Source organism: Globicephala melas, chromosome 14, assembly GCF_963455315.2.
Source record: "Globicephala melas chromosome 14, mGloMel1.2, whole genome shotgun sequence".
NCBI lineage: Eukaryota > Metazoa > Chordata > Mammalia > Artiodactyla > Delphinidae > Globicephala > Globicephala melas.
In genome coordinates this window covers 4,918,009-4,931,132 of record NC_083327.1, presented here as the reverse complement: position 1 = coordinate 4,931,132, position 13,124 = coordinate 4,918,009, and positions in this window count along the sequence as shown.

The following is a 13,124-nucleotide window of genomic DNA, read 5'->3' as shown; positions in this document are numbered from 1 at the left end:
CACCAGCCCCAGAGCCTTCCAGAACCTCTCTGGTCTCCACACAGACCACCAAAATGTTGACCTAAAACAAATACACTGTCAGATATTTCCCCAGCAAAGATGAGTTTATTCAGAAATTGAAATTTGGGGTCTACCATCATGGTGAGCATGTGCAACTTCTTACATGACAAAGGAAGAAGAACACCCTTATAGAGGGGAAGAGGAAGTTGGGAGTAGGGGGGGTCTTTAGTGAGGAAGGAGTCCATGGCTTTTCTTTGGCTGAGTCCTTGCCATGAAAGAATAGGAGTCTTTCTCCTTCCTGTTGGGCTCTTATATCATCACAGGGTGTGAGAGCTCTCCCTTCTGGTTTCCCAAGTCTAATTGAGATTTCTGTTTATTAAATTTTTTACACCCTCATCTTTTTTGTGTTCTTGGCTGAGACACTCCTATAATAAAGAAGAAAGATTAACAGGAGAAAAACAAACAAGTTTAATAGCATGTATACCTCCTGTATACATGGGAGAGACCCAGGAAAACTGAGTATCTCCCCAAAATGGCCCAGACTACTGCTCTTGGATGGCTTCAGCCTGCAGCGGCTTGGAGCAGGATTTGGGTTCCCTGGCCAGAGACTGAAGTCAGGCCGCAGCAACGTGAGCACTGAATCTTAGCCACTAGACCAGTGGCCAGTGACAAGGCCCTGGCGCATTAGCTTTGGAGAAATGAATTCCCACAAAGAGAAGGAAACTAGTGAAACAACTAAAGTGTTTGTTAGTAGGAAAAAAGAGTACGTGTGGATAGACACATAGGTGGACTCAGGGAGAGAGTCGTGCCCTTGTGGTAGTTTGAATCACTTTTATGGGTCATTTCTTCCAGGTTTCCTTTGGCCAATCATCTTGCTTTGCCTGGTTCTGAGTCCGTATTTGGATTACTCAGGGTCTTCCCTTGTGTATGCATGCATCTCTTAGCCAAGATGGATCCTAGCAAATTGGCCTAAGGGTAGGTTGACATCATCTACTATGGAGTGGTGCCCCCTCCCTTTTGACTGCCAAGGAGCCTTTCTGCACATGTGTAGTCGGGGAGGTCTCCTTGACCTTGAGAATGAGGAATGTGTGGTCTCTTTATCTTTTGTCTGAGCAGGGCTCAGCTCCTCTCTGCCATTACTGTTATCTTAAAGTGTCCACTGAAGGCAAAGTCCAGCTGTTTACCCGGCTCCTGTTGTTATTTTTATCTGGAAGTGTACATAGGAGGGTGGGGAGGCAGTTATTGGAGGTTGCCAGGAAATACACAAGGGTAGACAAGGGTGAGGTCGTTATGCAGATTTGTCACTGTCTTCTCCATTGATAAGAGTTTCTAGAGCTTTAGAGTCATCCTTCTCTTCCTGGTACAGAGAGGGAGATATCCTTAAAAATGGAGATTTTTCTTACAAGTGCAATTTTTTTTAATAAAAAGGTAACTGCGACTTGGCTTTCAGAACTTCTCTCATGTCTGCTATTTTTAAAAATAATGAGCCTAAAATAATCCTTATGCCAAAAGGTAAAATTTATTTATTTTAAAATATATGTATTTATTTTTGGATGTGTTGGGTCTTCGTTGCTGAGTGCCGGCTTTCTCTAGTTGCGGCAAGTGGGGACCACTCTTCATTGCAATGCATGGGTTTCTCATGGCGGTGGCTTCTCTTGTTGCAGAGCATGGGCTCTAAGCACACAGGCTTCAGTAGTTGTGGCACATGGGTTCAGTAGCTGTGGCTCGTGAGTTCTAGAGTGCAGGCTCAGTAGTTGTGGCACATGGGCTTAGTTGCTCTGCGGCATGTAGGATCTTCTCGGACCAGGGCTCGAACCCATGTCCCCTGCACTGGCAGGCGGATTCTGAACCACTGCTCCACCAGGGAAGTCCCAAGGCATATTTTAGTTTAAACAATTCTTCTCCCCTTTGTATTTCCAGAATATTCTATATTCAATCTTTTTTGATATTCAGCTGGATTTGATTTTCTAAAACTTAAAAAAAAAAAAGCTTATTTCCACATTCATGAATAAAATGTTTCTATGACCTTACTTTTTACATTGTTTATTTGAAACAAGTTGTGCTAAATTCATATTCTTTCATCTGGATTAATTTAACTTGAATTGCAATGTATATTTCTAAAAAGTATTTTGGAATGTTCATAATTTGACAATCTTTATAGAGCTTCTCTATTCTATTTTTTGATCAGTTTTTGTAATTTATATTTAGCTATATATTTATATTAAATGGTACTTTAAGATTTGTTGCCATAGATTTACATTTAACTTACTCCTATGATTATTTTACATTTTTCTATCTCTGACTGAGTTTTCTTTTTTACTTCGAATTTTATACAGTTAATCTTCTCCATTTTAAAACATCTTAATCCTGAGGAAATCACCAATTCATATTTTAAAATAATTAGATCTTAGGGAGGGTAGGAGGGAGACACAAGAGGGAGGATATATGGAGATATATGTATATGTATAGCTGATTCACTTTGTTATACAGCAGAAACTAACACAACATTGTAAAGTAATTATACTCCAATAAATATGTTAAAAAAAAAGGTATGACTGCTTCCCACAAAAGAAAAAAAAGAATTAGATTTTAGATTTATTAATAGTTTCTACACTAAAAATGTCTGAAATTTCAGGTTTTATTGTTTTTTTATGTGTTTTATGATTGATTTTTATGTTCATTATTTCATTTCTTAATAAATAATGTGTCCTTTACTTTCCATGTTTAATTTTTTAATATTGAAGGCAATTAAGATATTTAAAAATACATTTATCTGTGTCCCATTGGGTTTTATTTAGAATATTCTTCTTTTCATTGTTTTCTAAGTAGATGGTACTTTTATTTTATATTTTATCTTTGATGCATAGATGTTTAGTAATTTATTTCATAATTTCCTTATAGTTAAAAAACTTACTTTCATCTACTTTTTAGTTATTTTTAATTTTATTGAATAAATTTAATTTCATGGTTTACAAGAATTCAGCTTTCAAACATTCTTAAAATTTCAACTTGTTGAGATTGTTTTTTGTTAATATTGTGAGGGAGGAAAGATATTTTTTTCCTTAACCAGTTTAGGTTCTTGGATGAGACATCCGTATAATAAAAAGGCAGATTAACAGGAAAAAAAATGAACAGAAGTTTAATGGCATGTAAACCTCATGTATACATATGAAATGCCCAGGAAAGCTGAGTAACTCCGAGAAATGGCCCAAGCCACCACCTTAAATAACAACTCCAGGTAAAGACAAAGGAAAGTGTTTGGTACAGGTGTGTGTATGTGGGAGCAAGGGGCAGTTACTGGAGGTTACCAGGAAAAGCACTGTAGACTAGGGTGAGGTTCTTATGCAGATTTAAGTCCTTGCCTTCTTCATTGATAAGAATTTCTAGAGATTTAAAGTCATTCTTCTCTTCCTGGTACAGAGGAGACATCATTACAAATGGAGATTTTCCTTGTAAATATAAATGTTTCTTAAAAAAAAGGTAACTTCTCCTTAGTTTTCAAAGCTTCTTCTGTGTCTGCACCTTCTTTGAAATAACTAGCTCAAAGTAACCCTTAGCCGACATATTTTGAGGTGGCAAATTCTGCTTCCCTTCAATGCCCGGGCTTATTTTCATAAAAGTTATGCAAACATCATCATTATCATCATCATCATAATGAAAGAATGTTTTTATTTTCAGGAGATATTTTTATACATGTACTTATGCATATATGCATCACATATGTTTAAGTTTCTTGATGGAGTAAATATATTAGTTTGAAATTATTTATCATATGCTTTCTATTTTTTTTTCCATTTTAACAGGGTTGTATTGAAATCTTCCAATAAAATTATGATCAAGTTCATGTAAACATCCTCATTAAGAATGGCAATACCTATTTCACTTGTTTCTCAGAATTCAATATATACCTCCTTAAACATTTGTTATACTACTGTGATACTGTGATTTATATGAACTATATGTATTTGGTTATTTAGATAACCAAAATATATTTCTCATATACATTTGGTCTTTATCTGAAGTTCCTGGCTCACAGGTCCCAAAGCCCTTTGAATTTCCTGAGTGAAAAGAGCAACGGGAGTATATTTTGTTATAATATTTGGTTACTTGTCCTCAGTTCCTGAAATGGCTTCAGAGCCAAAGGTGAAATTGGTGTCTTGTTATTCATAACAAGCCCCTTTCCACTACAACTAGGTTTAAGTTAATGACAGTAATTTTGGAAAGTACCTAAGGATGGGAGCTGCTGCCAGGGGAACCAACCATGCATGAAGGGTTGAAACTTTCAATCCCACCTCCTGATATCCAGGGGGGCAAGGGGTTTAAATGTTGAATCAATCACCAATGGCCAATGATTTAATCAATCATGACTATGTAATGAAGTCTCCATAAAAACCCAAAAGGAGGAGGTTTGGAGAGGTTCTGGAATGGGAATAGAGAATGCTTCCATGGACACTGTGCTGGGCCCCAAGTTCCACAAGGATGGCAGCTCCTTTGTTCCGGATCTCACCCCCTTCATCTGGGTGTTGATAGGATACAAAGGATATCTTAATATCCTTTGTAATAAACTGGTAGTGTAGTAAGTCAACAGGTTTCCTAAATTCTGTAGCCAATCTAGCAAATTAATCAAACCCAAGGAAAGGATTATGGAAGCCTCTGATTATAACCAGTCTGTCAGAAGTAACAACCTGGACTAGTGCTTGGCATCTGAAGTGAAGGGTAGTTTTTGGCGGACTGAGTCCTTCACCTGTGGCATCTAATGCTATTTCCAATTAGTGTCAGAATTGAGTTGAGTTCTCAGACACCATACTGAGGTCCCATAATTTCTTATTGGAGTGGGGAAGCCTCTACAGAAACATGCTGGAATTGGGTTCAGGAACCTAAAAGAACTACTGTCTGATTTACTTTCCTAAAAACCATCTTTTAAAATCTTATTTCCTAATTAAAAAAAACAATGTTTCCATATCAAGACATGGTTAATTGTACTATAGTAACCTCTCAGCATTCAAAGTACTCCCGATTCTTGCAAGTTCTTGTCTAAACCTAATCTCCTGGTAACCCCTCCACAGATGAAGGTGGTCTTCTTCACCACTACACCATTAACCATACATGTACTTTTGCCTGAAACATCCAGATTTGAGATCACGTCTGCCAATTACAATCCTTCTTCTTCCAACATAGTGCTTCTCTAAATGTTGCCTGTGTCAAAGTGTGTGAGTTCTGAGAATTCTTTATAATATATATTTTTTAGTTTTTCTTTCCATCTTAATGACAAGGAAAATACTATAAAAATATTATCAAAGATAATCATGTTATAATCGAGTATTGCCACAGAATTCTGGTGCCTGTATTTGCCCATTTTATATTAATTGTCCTCCCATACTTTTAACAGGTATGACCCTTGTTGGTTTCTTTGAAAATAAAATAATAGTAGTGTTTTTATCCATGCTTCTATACTCTAGTTTTGTTATTTTATATGGCAAAGATATGATTTTTTTTCAGAGATAGTTCACAATTTAAATATGTTTATGTAGCATAAATTCTAGTGTCTTAGATTACTGTATCATTGAGACTTTGCTTAAACATCATGTAAAGAAATAGAAAAGTAGTCTCAAACTAATGACAAGGAACTAAGAAATAAACAAACATGGGAGGGTGAGTGTACTCCAAGTGACAGATATATAGCTTGATGCTGAGTGGAGACTTGCTTCACAGTTGTTGAAATAGATTACACTGATAGTGTATTACATAGTGGATATGGTCCACACTTTAGACAAGATTAACAACACACACACACACACATTCTGTAACATAAATGTCAGGTTCTCTAACTGATGTACTCTATACATCTCTTTTTGTACTTCTTATCTTGCAGGAGTTCTTCAGCAGCTAAGTGTAACCTACTTTGCATTATATAAATGGGAGAGGAATCTCCTTTAATTTGCCTCCAGGTGTCTAGGTGCTACCCACCAGTGAGAATTTTCAGAGGATCTTCAAGAGAGAATTGAATTATTTTCAGTCTTCAATTAGGAAATTTTGTTTGACTGGCTGACTAGTGTTCAGGGTATATTTGCTTCCTTCCAAATGCAGGAACTGAGCTATGGAGTTTTGCCTCTTTTCTATGTAGAGGCAAGAACTGGAGTGAAGAAGAAGACAGGGACCATAATTCTCTTCCCTCTCCAAAATCATGATAGCTCAGTCTCTTAGTCACAGTTTAGGTAATCAGATTGAATATATATTGAGTTATATCAAGAGCAACAATTATATTTTAGTAAGTAATTGAACAAAACATTTCATCTTGAAGATGAAAAATGTCTAATTTAGAAGATGAATCCATCAGAGAGGCTGAACATCAACAAACCAGAGGTTGGACAGACACAAAAAGAGATGGTTTTCAAAATATGAGCCCCACAGTAAAAAAAGCCCTGCTCCTATATAGCTGCAATAAAAACCAGAAGGAGAAAGTCTATGCCTACTCAAAATTGTGTCTTTGATCACTTGATACATAAAGAATCTAGACTGGATAGCAACTTAGTAACTAAGGAAAAGAGCATTTGTTCCAAAGCATTATTCAGAGACAAATATAATTTGAGCACCAGTTGACATATGTGTGTTTGACTATATATATATATATATATATATATATATATATACACACACATATAAATACATATGATACATATATACAATGTATGCATGTCATGTTTGTGTGTGTGTGTGTGTGTGTGTGTGTGTGTGCAAACCAGTCATAGCAGATGGCCCGTTTTCCTAAGATTTTGAGATTCTACAATATTTATCTGTACATAATTTATCGCATTTACTTGTCAAATTTTGGTAGTATATAGACCTTTACCTATGCTTTGGAGCAAGGTTCTCAATATTATGGACTACATAAGTCTTTGTTTTGGGGATGTTTAGCCACATCCTGGACTCTACCCGTAGATACCAGTTGTAGCCAACCTCCTAGTTGTGAAAACTAAATACTTCCACAGACATTGCCAAATGTTTCATGGGGGATAAAATGCCTCCAGTTAAGAACCACTGCTTAGAGGAAATAATCCAATAAAAGAAACTTGTGGAAACTCTGATTTGGCATACACAGATCTTTTGTAAACATGTAATATAATTTCAATTTTATATTTTGCTATATTGTTTAAATATATTTTTTCTTCTGTGGCCAGAGTCCAACTTGAGAAGTATGATGATTTATTTAATAAAATTTGTATAGAAGGATAAGATCAAAGCAATTACCATATTCTTATACTTTGAAAATTCTACTTAAATTCATGAGAAGTCTGCAATAATTGTGTAGTGATTAATAATCTGCAAAGAAGGGTATAAACTATATAACAATAATGTTCACACTCTGTATTAGAATTTTAAAGGCTGGAGACATCTGCACATTGCATAGTGTTACTTCCATGCGCATAGGAAATGTTAACAATGAACATTAACTTAAAAATGTTTTAGAATGAATGCTTGTCTAATTTTGAAAACTTATTGGAATCTTGGAGTACTTTGATACTTTATGCTTTAATTCCTTCTAAAACATTGTACTGCTTTGTTACAAGTTTCAAGGATACATTGAAGGAGAATTAAATTATCAAGTCACATTACAGCTTGTTCTCATATTTACATTTACCTTGAAAGAAGGTAATTTATTAGGGGGGCAAAAAGAACAATATATCACATTAATGCACACTCAATTTCAAATTTACCCTGGACAGGCAGCTGGACATTGTCAAGCTCAGTTTGCAGTGGTTTTATCTGATGGAGAGGAAACTTGAAATGTGCATGCTTCATATTTGTCTCTGCTGAGAACATAGTTCCTGTTTTACATTTATGTGGGAGCGTCAAAACAAAAAAATCATCTGCTAAAAAGAATAAATTCCATGATAATCATTTCCAAAATCTGCTGAACTTATCCTCATATGTCTACCCAGATGGCGAAGTGGTGAAACGGAACCAGGAACACCTCGATGCAGTTGTTACTGTTAATCTCTGGAGGATTTAAACTTGGAAGTATACCTGCCCTAAGTATGCATCAACTATGCAAGTCAAAAGAGATTTTCAGTAGATTGTCTGCAAAGGAGGATTGTACACTTTTGTGTATCTACTCTTCTGTTCAAACAAAACCATAGGTTTTTACAGGGTACAGAAATACACATGTGCAACACGGCCTTGCTTCAGGACTAAATTAACAACATTTCCGGCAACTTTACCTTGAGTTTCTTCTAACTTTTCAAATTCCTATAAATTCTGTTTTAATGAATTTAAATATAAAATCTGTGCTGGGAAGGAGGCATGCGGGAAAAGAATGGAACTTTATGAGATAAAAAGACTCTATTTCCATTTGTTAAGAAGTAAATATTAATCAGAAGAAGCAAGACGCCAAGAACCTTTTGATGTTTAACAACCTTTGGTTGTGTCATTTTAATATAATTAATGACATTTAGAAGTTACTCCCTGGATAATTATCTTGTCATGGCTACCATAGAGCTCGAAGCACAATCAACTAAAATATGGGAAAGGAAGCAAAAGGGTATAATGTATCTCGTGAAAATAGTCACCGGGAATTTGTATTTTAAAATGGGACTTCTTTTTTTTTTTTTTTTTTTTTTTAATGCATTGGGTTTTGTTGCTGCGCACGGGCTTTTCTCTAGTTGTGGTGAGCAGGAGGATGCTCTTCATTGCAGTGCTGCAGAGCACAGGCTCTAGGCATGCAGGCTTCAGTAGTTGTGGCACACGGGCTCAATAGTTGTGGTTCGCAGGGTCTAGAGCACAGGCTTCAGTTGTTGTGGCGTATGGGCTTTGTTGCTCCGTGGCATGTGGGATCTTCCCAGACCAGGGATGGAACATGTGTCCGCTGCATTGGCAGGCGGATTCTTAACCACTGTGCCATGAGGGAAGTCCCAAAATGGGACTTATAAATTTTAATTATAATAAAGTTTTATTTAAGAAACTTGCTTGTATTTGCTGTCACTGTTATAATGTGAAATCACTCATTTAAGTTAGAAGAAGAGTATCTTTACATAAACACACATATGTATTCTTAATCAGAGAGTTCTAATCTACCATTCTTTTGACAAATTCCTAATGGTTCTACCTATTTATCTATCTATCTAGATATATCTTTTATTGCACAAATATTATTAATCACTAACAATATTTGTGGTTTTCTAAAAAGAAAAATATGACTCTGTGGAGTCCTAACTACCTCAAATACATGGATTTCTTAGAAATGACAAAGAAAAAAAATGCTCCTGTTGGACTTTCCTGGCAGTCCAGTAGTTAAGACTCCATTCTTCCAATGCAGGGGATGCAGGTTCCATCTCTGGTCAGGGAATTAAGATCCCACATGCCGCACAGTGCGACCAAAAAAATTTTAAGAAAAATGCTCCTGTTAATAAAAACACTAAGACACTAACACTAATGGAATAAAGTATTTCACATCATATTTCCTTGCTCTTTCAGTTAAGTATGGCATATATGTGGCAGTATAGTATTTTTTGTAAATTTTCCATTGTCAAAATATATCACCATGCTTAGAACTTAAAACACCATTATCCAAAGTAACTAGTCTGAAACTAGTCAAACACAATTTAGCACCCAAAACCCCAAAACTGACATTCAGTGTCACTCAATTTTTCACCATCTATTTTTAAAGGACAATGTGAAGGTAAACCTAAGCTACAACAATTCTTTTAAACCCTTCAAATTTAATCCGTCTTCAAGTATCTTTAAACACTGCAGCTCTTCTGCTGAGCCTGTGCACATTTTTATGGTGAACTTTGGAACAAACACCTCTGATGTCTTCTTTTCATTATCATCTCTCATATTACTTCTCTATTATCTTTTTAAAATTTTTTTTTCCCAGAAGATCAAAGACTGGTTTGGCAGGGAAGAAAATTACAGGAGAGAAGAAATGAATGGGTCAACACGAAATCCTCCTTAGTGGATAATGGAAGAGAAAACAGTAGGAACAATGTTAATATAATTTTATCCAATTTTATATGATACTGTATTTGCTTTGAAATAATGTAGAATTAGTCTAAAAACAAAATACAAAGACTACTAAATTGATGATAGAAATTTTAAGGGGTGTTCATTTACTCAGTAGACTATTGCATGCAAATGAACAATTTAAAACATAGGAAATATGAATGGCTGAATAAAGGTCTATGTTTACCTTCACTAGTAGTAAAAAAAAATATTCTTCAAGAGTAAATATATTAAACACAAAAGTTATACAGAATTAGATAGGAGGATGGATGTGTGGCTAAGCCCCAATTTCTTCCTCTGTAAATTAGGGTTAATAATACCTTAGAATGTCATTGCTCAATACACCTTTCTGTGATGTTGGAAATATTCTGTATCAGCCCTGTCTGACAGTAGCCAGTATGCAGATGTGATTATTGAATACTTTAGGTGTGACTAGTGCTACTGAATTCTTAACTTCATTTCAGTTAAATTTATATGGTCTTATGGCTAGTGGTTACCATATTGTTCAGCACAATCTTAGGGTATTTATTGATATTATTAGGAAATTATATTATTTTATTGAAATAATACCTCATTGTTCTCTCATAAAATTAGCAAAGATTAAAAAATAATACTCAGTGTTGACCATGGTTTGGTAAGAATATCTCTCTAATCAAATTATTATGCAAGAGTACTTTGGTACGGTATTAGAAAGAAAGTGGGTAATATGAACAAAGTTTCTTAAGGTGTTAAAATTGTTTGACTTTTCTACTTCATTTCCAAATATAGCCTAAGAAAATAATTTTCAGACTAAGACTGTTGCACAATCTACTTTTATTTTAAAGGAAAGATGATCAATTGCTATAAGGCCTCATTAATCCATTATATGTGCAAAGTATGTGATAATATGAACAACTATTAAAAATTAAATTAAGCACTTAGTAAGTTTGCACAGATTGACATGAGTTGCAATGTAGTAAAAAACAACAACAAAAACAACAATACACTGGAAGCCTGAGGAAAAACATTCCAGTTCTGGTATCAGCTAATAGTGTGTCTTTGGAAAAATCAAATGACTGCCCTAGGTTTTGCTTTCTTATTTGAAAAAATGAATGGTAAATAATCTATAAAAGGCATTCCACTGCTATAATTCTGTCTCTTGATATTTTTCATCCAAAGACCCAGAAACAAGTTTAAAAATAGTCTTATTGCCTGCACAATTTAATGGGACTTGGATCTTTGGGGAAGAATTAATACCTATCCTAAAGCAAAAATGTTTTTAAGTAGATTTAATTTGTCACATACTCTCTGAGAGTACACACTTGTACATGATCAAAGAGAGGGAGAGAGCACAGGGTTTGTTTGGTGTAAAATATAAGAGAGATTCCTCAGAGTGGAGCATATAAAATGCAAGCTCTAAGGCACATGCAACAGTCAAAGGAGTGAGCTGGGCAACAGGCCAGATGAAATATTAACTGTAGTGAGACCTTGACTATTTCTATAAAGTTTAGTAATCAAGACAAAGACTAAGAGAAAGACTGTCTGAATTACAACGATAAACTGGAAAGAAAAGCCCCTGATTACCTGTGTAGGATGCTGGTGAGATGAACTTGCATGTAGAAGCGTTTCTGATACAATCAATTTGATATATATTTGAACCCCTAGGTGACAAATAACGTGATGCTATTAATGAACTATGAACTATGAATGTGAGAAGGAAAAGAGAACATTTTGGAGAAAATGTTTTAGTTCCCGGTTTAATAGAATCAGTAGTGTCATGAGAAAACAAAGGGAAATGAAAATCTGAAGCTTTAACAGGAAGTGAGACTGCAAGATTTTTTTTGATATTCATCATGCATATTCTCTGGGATAAAAACTGTAGTCATCACTGGGGCTAACAACTTTCTTACAATCTAAGTTGTTAAGAAATCTTGTTCTGCAAACACACTTAAACCAGCAGGATCCATTCAGGCATAGGGCAGTTACATCCAATAAATCAAACCTAAGATACTTTCATTCCACCTACAGCAATCATCCCATATCCTCTATCCTATATCATGTCTCACTGCCCTTCCATTTTAGTTCAGATCCTGAACCTTGAAATTGTGGCACATTTGACCTCACCTCTATCCTTTGGATTTGGTTCTTTCTGTTCAGCTATATCATATCTGTTCTCTAAGTATTTCTGACTTAATCTCATTATTGAATTGTTCTGTATTAGCCTCCTAAGGTGGGATATTCTATCCCAATTTTCCTTGGAGATCCAAAATTCTGCCCACAATATTAACATTGGGTGTCACCACTCAAAATAATTCCTCTTTTGTTGGAAAAGGTTTCAATACACATACGTTTCTCCAGGGGCTATAGCTATGCTCTTAGACCTATTTCCTTGGCCATGGTTTCCAACCAAGGGAATATAACCCGATCCAGTTTAGGTAAATCAGATTTTCTTTTCCAGAATTTGAAACTTGACCAGCAATGGAAAGATTGGGACTCCTGGGATCAAAGACCTTAGAGATAAGTTGACACCTTAGAGATAATTCCTGTAAACTCTTGTGGCTGAGGTCTCAGTCCTGCTCTGGCTCCTGTCCTGACTAAGAACTACAGGTTTCACTTTGCTTCTTTCCCCGGGTTTCCCAAGGAAACTTTCAATAAGTTTATTTTGCTTATGCCTTCTAGAGTGAGTGTCAACTAGAAGAACCTTAGCAAACACAAACACACAACCCTGTGTGGCAAAAATACACATAATTTGGAGTCAGAAGAAATATCTCTACATCTATCGACTTATCTACCTATCTATCTATCTATCTATCTATCTATCTATCTATCTATCTATCTATCATCTATCTTCTGTCAGTTATCTACCCATCTATCTGCTTTTGAGAACCTCACTGAAGCCATCTGACATTTAATTTTCTCATTTGAAAACTGAAGTGATCTTGGTTATTTCTTACTTCTCTCACATTCTCTAAGAGTGCTTATTTAAAAGGCAGATTATTAAGAATCAACAATAATTGGAGATGCTGATTGCTTAAAGGGCTGGGTCAAAAATATGGCCTAGAAAACTGCATTTATTTATTTACATTCACTATTTAATGCATGTATGTATGTATATGTGTATGTTATATACAAATATAGTTGAAGTG